The sequence below is a fragment of the Myodes glareolus genome, chromosome 27, assembly GCF_982192425.1.
Source record: "Myodes glareolus chromosome 27, mMyoGla1.1, whole genome shotgun sequence".
In the NCBI taxonomy this organism is placed as follows: domain Eukaryota; kingdom Metazoa; phylum Chordata; class Mammalia; order Rodentia; family Cricetidae; genus Myodes; species Myodes glareolus.
The window spans coordinates 32,171,219-32,180,188 of NC_142052.1; the positions used below are offsets into that span (position 1 = coordinate 32,171,219).

Sequence of the window (8,970 nt, forward strand, 5' to 3'; positions counted from 1 at the left end):
TAAATAACATTGTCATTGAGGATTTACTGGGCATAGGTGCAGATATGACTCTCACTACTCCAGAATCTTGGCATCCAAATTGACCTCTTCAAGAGGCAGATGTTCAGTTCTTAGGAACTGGAATCCTATCTCAAGTGAAAGAAAGCAAGAGACAGGTTGAATGCATAGTGCCAGGACAGAAAGGAAAGCTGAGGCCATATGTACCTAATATTGCAGTGAATTTATGGGGTCATGAACTGTTGTAGCAATGGAATACCCAGATTAAAATCCCTGCAGCCCCAAAAGCTCATGTTTCTGGGAAAGATATAAGGTATTAGAAACAAAGTTCACCAGCCATTAAAGATGTACAAAAGCACAAAGCAATTAGCAAACCTTCAGAGGTACTAACAGCCCTTCCTTTGAAATGGTTAACTGAGGAACCAAGATGGTTTACAATGGCCTTTAACAGAAGACAAACTACAGGCTTTAGAACAACTGATACAGGAGCAACTAGATGCTCACTATATTAAAGAATCAACCAGCCTTTGGAATTACCTGTATTTGTTGTTAAAAAAAAAATCTGATAATTGGAGAGTGGTAGCAGATCTAAGCACAGTCAACAAGGTAATTCAACCTATGGGCCCACTACAATCTGGAATTCTTTTGTCTTCTCTATTACCTAAAGAATGGTCTCTCATAGCTATTGCTTTAAAAGATTATTTCTTCACTATAACTTTACAGTAAAAGAACAGAGAAAAATTTGCCTTCACAGTGCCTACTTATGATAATTCTCCTACATTCAGCCTACAAGGAGATATCAATGGACTGTCCTCAAACAGGAAATGCTCAATAGCCCCATCCTGTACAAATACTTTGCAAGTCAGTCATTGGAAATAATATGTAAGCAATTTCCTAATCTATAGTTTACCATTAAATGAATGACATTTTATTATCTGATTCAAATGCAGATCCATTAGAAAGAATATTAAAGGAAGTTAAGAAAGTTTTGCCTAAATGGAGATTACCAATTGCTTTTGAAAAAATACAAAGAGGAGACTCCATCAATTACCTAAGTCATAAAATAAGTTTAAAGAAAATTAGAACACTAAAGGCACAAATGAGGAAAGGCCAATTGTGAACTCTTAATGATTTTCAAAGATTATTAGAGGATATTTCCAGTCTATGACTGGCTGTTGAGATAATACCTGATCTAACAATTCATTTAAACAAAACCTTAGGTAGTGACAAAGAGTTAAATAGTCCCAGAGAATTAGCAGCTAAAGCTGAGAAAGAATTAACTGTCGTTGAAGAGAAATTTCAGGAGGCTCATGTTGATAGGGTGAATCCAAATCTTAATTGCAATCTAGTCATATTGCCTTCTAGAATTTCTCCTATAGAAATTTTAATGTATAGGGAAGATATTATTGCAAAATTGATCTTTTCTTTAAATTATTTTTGTTGCTACTTCTTTTTTTAAAGGTTTATTTATTTATTTTGTTTAGAGTGTTCTGTCTGCATGTGTGCCTGCAGGCCAGAAGAGGGCACCAGATTTCTTTACAGATGGTTGTGAGCCACCATGTGGGTGCCAGGAATTGATCTCAGACCCTTTGGAAGAACAATCAGTGTTCTTGACCTCTGAGCTATCTCTCCAGCCCCGCAAAATTGATTTTTTACCACATAAACTAAGTTAAAAAATTAAAAACTTACATGGAAAATGTAAAGGAAAAGGTCTCTGAATTAATTATAAAAGGAAAATTGAAACTTTGTCAATTAGCAGAAATAGACTCAGAAGAGAGTATAGTGCCTTTTACTACTGGTGAAATTAAAAAATTATGGAAATATTGTGAACCCTGGCAAAGAACTTGTGCTAATTTTTAGGAGAGTTTTATAGCAATTATCCCAAAAGCAATGAAATTAACCTTATAAAGAGAACAACTTGGATTTTTTTTCCTGAAATGTATGTGATGAACCAATAACTGGAGCTTATGCATTTTATACTAATGCAAATAAATCAGGAAAGACAGGTTATCAATCAGAAGATTTAAGTAAGTTGGAACAAAGCTCTCATAATTTTTTCCAAAAGGCAGAGTTATACACTATTTTCATGGTACTAAAGAATTTTAAAGAACCTTTCAATATAGTTACTGATTCACAATATACAGGATGAGTAATCTTACACATTGAAACAATTGACTCTATACCAGATAATACAGAACTGACTTCATTATTCATTCAGGTTTAAGATATAATTAGGAATAGGCTTTGTCCCATATACATAACACATACCCAATAACTTATGGGTCTACCTATTGCAACAGTGGAATATTCAGAGTAACATTCCTGCAGTCCCCAAAACTTAAATTTCTGGGGAAGATATTATAATATAATTATAGACAAAGGTCACTAGTCATTCAGGCTGTACAAGAACACAAAGCAACTGACAAACCTTTAGAGGTACTAATGGCCCTGCCTTTAAAATGGTTAACTGAGAAACCAGTATAGGTAATCTTCAACCACTTCAAAGAACTGTAGAACAAGGCATTTAAATAACTTGGGGTTCTATTGATGTGAGATGTGATAAGCCCCTGGCAGTACCAGTCTATTCCCTAGAGAATGTTAAACACAGACTACACTCCACTTGGAGATTGTTTTCTTCTTGCCAAAACTGAGCAAGGAACTGCTTATGCATTGACCACTGACAAAATGCACAATGTCTGGGTAGGACAAGCAGGATACAAGTAAAAAGACTGTCAAATCTTGCTAAGAAAGGGTAAGATGGTTTTGAAAAATCTCCTGCCTCTGAAAGTGGTCTGTCAGTTACTCTAGATATTAGCCCAAGTTCGTTGCTCCAACATTACAAAGGAGACTTTGGGTGATTGCCCAGGTAGCCAGTTGGCTCTGTCATTTGTTGCATATTTTGGAAGTTACTTGATTGTACTTCCCGCTTACTCAAGTAATAATATTTACTTTCTCAGGTCTTTGATGGGGTTGAAGACTAGATAGTCATAGTTACTTTCCTCTCATAACTCAGCCAAGTTATTTATAATACAAGACTTAGACTCCTTACGATAGGATAATTATTGAAACATTTATCATATGTTTCTTGCTTGATATTGTTTATGTTGGTTATAATTCTAATTTTTATACTTGATATTTGTTATTATTGTATATAATTTTGTATTAAATTTAGAACTCTCTTATTTAAACAAAAAGAGGAGGTGCTGTACAAAATCCTTCAGCCAGTAGCCTTTAAGTTACCCACTCACTTGGGTGTGGCCTCATACTATAAATGCTGATGTAAAGTGTGTGCTCTCTTTCTCTCTTCTGGCCACTGGATTTGGTTGTTTTTGGTTGTTGTTCCCTGTTCAAGAAGAAGACTGTGATCTGTGAGTGTACCCCTAAATAAATAACCATTTGTTATGCTCAATTCTGAGCTAATATCAAATTTCTTTTCAGCATCTATTTTCAATCCATTCTAAGAAAATATCTTCCCTTTGCATTAAAATTCCGGTAGGGGAATACTTGGAGGGTAATATAATCAGAATGCAGTTAGGATCCAGATCCACATGTGCCTTCTGTAATTTTCAATCAAAGCCAATTCTCTCTCAGCTTCAACTGATAATTTAGTCCTTGTCACCATCTAAGGTTTTGCTTAAATTAATCAGGTGATCAGGACATATCCAAATAATGTGCTGTAGATGGGAAATGTCTCCTAGCAATCTTTGGAAATCATTGAAAGCCTGCAATTGATCTCTCTTAACTATCTCCTTTTGGGGTCTAATTTTTGTAAGCCAGTAGGGCAGTGACTCCTGCGGCATGTAGCTCCAACCTATGCTGGTGGTTGTAAAGCCACAGGCAATGGCTATTTTGTGAATTAACACCCCAAACGTTGTGTGCCAAATGTAGCATGAATAACAAAAATCCAGAGACAGATATTGGGGTTCAAGCTGAAGATCAGAAGAGGAAAGCAGCCAGTCAATGGCTCTTACCTCTACCTCAGACCATAAATGGTGATCCTGCCTTCACTAATACTGAGAATGAGACTGAACTGAAACCTGTCTCCTCCTGTGTTATGTTCCTTTCTAGTGTTGGGATTAAATGCACGCCCCACTGCTGTCTAGTCTATATGGCTAACTAGTGTGGCTGATGGGATTAAAGGTGTGTGCCGCTACTGCCTGGCCTGTATGGCTGACTAGTGTGGTTGCTATGATTAAAGGTGTGTATCATCACTGCCTGGCCTCTATGGCTTACTAGATCTTCAGGCAAGCTTTATTTATTATAACACAAATAATATACCACTATAAATTGGTGTCTTTTGAAGCCAAGTATAAGGAACCATGGCCTGGAAACACAGATTTAGATTACATCCAAATCCAGGAACTGATGTGGTAACCATTTAAGAAGCTTTTATAGTAACAGGGAAAAGTCATACATTAAGCACTTTTCAAATTCACGGGTAGAAACATTAAAATAACGCTTACAGTAAAGCAGGAAAATCTCAGCTGAAGTTTTCAGATACTAACGGATGGCATTCTTAGCCTTCTTGTTGATGGAAATTAGGGTTTTCTTAATACATACATAAAGACTTTATTTGTTGGTCACAGAATATTAAATCATACACACAGTTGGGCCAGGAATGACTCTTTATAGGGCTAAAGATAATTTGGCTCTCGACCTACAATGGCCCAGCCTCTCCACACCATTGATGTTCATCCTTTCAGAAGATATGTTTGAAGATGCAGATTCTTTCCAGGAAAGACGTTCCATATTGTTAACAATGTTGTGTTTTTCCAATTGTTTCAATCATTCCATCTCTCTCATTTCTACTTACAAGTTCTAAATAACCATAGACAAATATCATGCATACCAGACAAGGAGGAGACAAGGACCTGTGCTTCGGTGATTTTTATAGACTATCATGTTAAAGTGGTATGTGATCAGAAAAAAAAAAAGACATCAAGATCGAAATAGAAGAAACAAAAACAGTATTAACAGACAACATGATTTCATAAAGGAGAGTCCAATGAAATCTGTTTTTTAAAGATACTGGAAAGGAATTTGGAAGGATATTATATGACACAAAAATGTATTTGTTTTTATTATGATGAATAATCAGAAATTTAGTTCTGATAAAGGAAACTATAAGAATTATCTAGGCAGGGCCTGGGCGGGGAGGGAGCGGGGACTCGCGGAGGCCCGAGTGTAACATGAGGGGGCCGCCTTGTTGGGGTATCTGTCCCGCTCAGTACCCCACAGTTGGCAAGCCCCAAAGAAAAATCACACACAGAGTCTACATTAGGTTATAAACTGATTGACCCATTGGGTCAGGCTTCTTATTAGTCCTTGTAACTTATATTAATCCATTATCATTATCTATGTTAGCCATAATGGCTCAGTACCTTTTCCAGCGGGGGCAGCTTACATGTTGCTTCTTCAGTGATCTGCGCAGGAGTGCCTGAGAGAGAGCTTCTGCTTCCAGAATACTCCCAGTCTCTTTGCTCCACCCCTACTTCCTGTCTGGCTTTCCTGCCTATACTGCCTGCCTGGCCAATCAGCGTTTTATTAAAATATGATTGACAGAATACAGATAATTCTCCCGCACCATTTCCCTCTTTTTTTTTTAAACAAAGGAAAATACCCATAATCCATTTGTTGGGAATGTGGGCGTAGTAGTTCAGGCTACTTCCTGCTGGTTGGGGGCGCCGATAATCTTATGAGGACCTAAAGAAAATTTAGGGTTATAATCAAGTCCTGTCTGGAGCATCCTGTGAGTCTCGATCATCTCAGGCGACAGTCTTGAATCTGTTATCGATGTAGAACTCAGACATCTGGGCCATTTATTCCTGTCGGAGATTTTTCAGGTGGCCTCCCTTGTTCAAACTGGATTTTTCTTAACTCTGAATAAATCCAGAGCCTCTCATTTTCTGTGGAAACAAAAGCAGAATCTCTTCTCCAAAGTAGCATACCTTTTGACTTCAATTTTGAAGCCAAGGTATTTTCAAAATACCTATCTTGGGTTAGTTCAGCAGCATTTATAAACAACAGTCCTTTAGCAGCTGTTGCTCCTTCCTCAGCATTCAAACAATTCAAAGAGAGCATAACAGCATACAGTATCAAGATTCTCTGTTTATTTTCCATCTTTATTTTAACCTCTATTTCTTTTATTTTTACTTTTACTTTTTGAGACAGGTTCTCTGTATATCTTTGTCCTGGAATAACTCTGTAGACCAGGTTGTCCTTGAACTCACAGAGATCTGCCTATCTCTACCTCCTCAGTGTTAGGATTAAAGGTGTTTGCTACCACACCTTGAACTCACAGAGATCTGTCTGTCTCTGCCTCCCAGGTATTGGGATTAAAGGCATGTGCCATCACATCTTGAAGTCACAGAGGTCAATCTCTACCTCTGTCCCTTGAAGTCACAGAGGTCAATATGCCTCTGCCTCCCAGGCATTGGGATTAAAGGTGTGTACCACCACACACTATATCTCCCTTTCTTTCTTTTTTATTTTTAATGACTTTAACCTTTAGCCTGCATATATTTTTAACACACTGTAAACTATTTAGAGGTTTTCTTCCTCTTTGAATCTCTCTTTTTTTGACTACATGAGCCTTTAATTTACTAAGCAATATGGAGAGCCGTGGCTTTGACGGCTAGATCCATTTCATTTCTTAGCTCTCCAGCCTCATGGCTGAGATACCAGCCAGAGCTGTGTTCAGTGCCACAACTCTATGGTGTTTCAAGGTCCCTGCCAGCATGCAAGCTGGAGCATTCTGCTCACAGACCATACTCAGTCAGACTGCCTGCCTGAAAGAGTCAGAGTTTGCCCTGGCAGGACGACCCAGAAAACCGGCATTTTAAAACAGCGCAGCGTTTTTCCTGCTATGACTGAAAACTGAAAAGCATGCATTCAGCCTTTGATCAACACTGTTTAAGTGTTTCGTGGCAGGAACTCTTTATGAGCTGCAGGGTTTTGCAGCTAAAGCTGAGTCAGGAAGCCTCTCTCAGATGAGAGCGCTTGCTTGCCTCTAGCAAGCAGAGCAGACCCGAGAAATTGCTGCTACCAAGAAGCCATGCTTTACTCTATTCTTTACCAAACTTTCTCAAGCTTTCTGTGAATTCAGCTATCCACGTGGGCGCCATATGTAACATGAGGGGGCCGCCTTGTTGGGGTATCTGTCCCGCTCAGTACCCCACAGTTGGCAAGCCCCAAAGAAAAATCACACACAGAGTCTACATTAGGTTATAAACTGATTGGCCCATTGGGTCAGGCTTCTTATTAGTCCTTGTAACTTATATTAATCCATTATCATTATCTATGTTAGCCATAATGGCTCAGTACCTTTTCCAGCGGGGGCAGCTTACATGTTGCTTCTTCAGTGATCTGCGCAGGAGTGCCTGAGAGAGAGCTTCTGCTTCCAGAATACTCCCAGTCTCTTTGCTCCACCCCTACTTCCTGTCTGGCTTTCCTGCCTATACTGCCTGCCTGGCCAATCAGCGTTTTATTAAAATATGATTGACAGAATACAGATAATTCTCCCGCACCACTCGAGCCCAGCGGGAATGGCAGCAGCTTGCTCACACAAAGAGCACGGAGTTGGGGGACCGACGTTTGCGCTATAGTTACTTTGTTATTTGTCTGTTCTTTCAGACTTTGCACTTGACTATGCCCCTCAGCCAGCAAGTCTTCAGTATCCTCACACAATGCCACTTCCTGAAGACAACAAGGGCTCATGCTTCCAGACTGGAAGCAAGCGGAGCCACGAGCCCATGATCGTTTCAGAGAGATTTGGGAACAGCGGCGTAGGTTTTGGAAGTAGATCTCACTCCCACTCCCAAGCACCCCCCAAAAGTGATGCTTCTTGCAGATAGTACACGCTTTGTGGTGAATCCTCAGATTTTCACTGCTCATCCATGTTGGGGAGAATGTTGGGGAGAATCTTGTTGGGGAGAATGTTTGGACCAGGAAGAGAATACAACTTCACAAGGCCCAATGAAAAGAGGGAGTATGAGGCTGCAGAATGGATTAGTGCCACAGTACTCGATTATTACAAAACTGACATCATCAACTGTCCGGATGGCATCTCTATCCCAGATCTGAGAGACACGTGTGACTATATCTGCATTAACTTTGACTTCAAGTCTACCCGTTGTCGACGATGGTGCTCACAAGCAATTTGATCACTACCTCGAGGAACTGATTCTGCCCATCACGGTGGGCTGCGCCAAGAAAGGGGAGCGAGAGTGCCACATTGTCGTGCTGACAGATGAGGATTCTGTGGACTGGGATGAAGACCACACACACACCCCACTCATGGGGGAAGAGTATTCCCAAATTCTTTACAGCTCCAAGCTCTACAGATTCTTTCAGTACGTTGAGAACCAAGATGTTGCTAAAGGAGCGGGGCCTGAAGAACATTCGCATTGGAACTGAAGGGTACCCTACTTGTAAAGAAAAGATTGAGAGGAGACCTGGTGGGAGGTCTGGGGTGCAGCGCCCTTTTATCCAGATGTCCTGGGAAAAGGAGGAAGGGAAGAGCCGCCATGTGGCTTTCCAGTGCGTTCGCAGCAAGTCCCTCACCCATCTGGTGGCTGCTGGAGAGGACGGCTTAGAAGACCAGGCGCTAATAATGCATCATCCGCCACAGGTGGACTCGACCGGCTAAATGCTCCACTCTCTCAGGTGGCTTCTAATGACTTCCAAGATGAAGGACAAATAGGGTCCACCCCTCACCAGAGCGCTTCTCTGTGGGTGCCCCCAACCTGGCCTCCTGGATTTTCACAGCACTCCTCCAATCTGTTTCCATCCCCTCTCCGTTACTATTGTGTCCCTTTCTCAGTCTGTCTCTGGCGGCCTGAAGCAGCTCTCCCAGTAATCAGACGTCCAGCTTAGCCGGCCCTGGTAAACAGACGCTGGGTCTCTAGCTGTTGGTTGAGTCTTGTACAACTGCGGGAGAGGAAGTGGACTCCTGTCGCATCATGGTTGACACAG

General features: G+C 40.6%; 1 pseudogene; it reads left to right on the forward strand.

Annotated features, from left to right (window-relative positions):
• Positions 1-7,667: 7,667 nt before the first annotated feature.
• LOC125414156 (BTB/POZ domain-containing protein KCTD20 pseudogene) lies at positions 7,668-8,871 on the forward strand (annotated as a pseudogene).
• Positions 8,872-8,970: the final 99 nt, after the last annotated feature.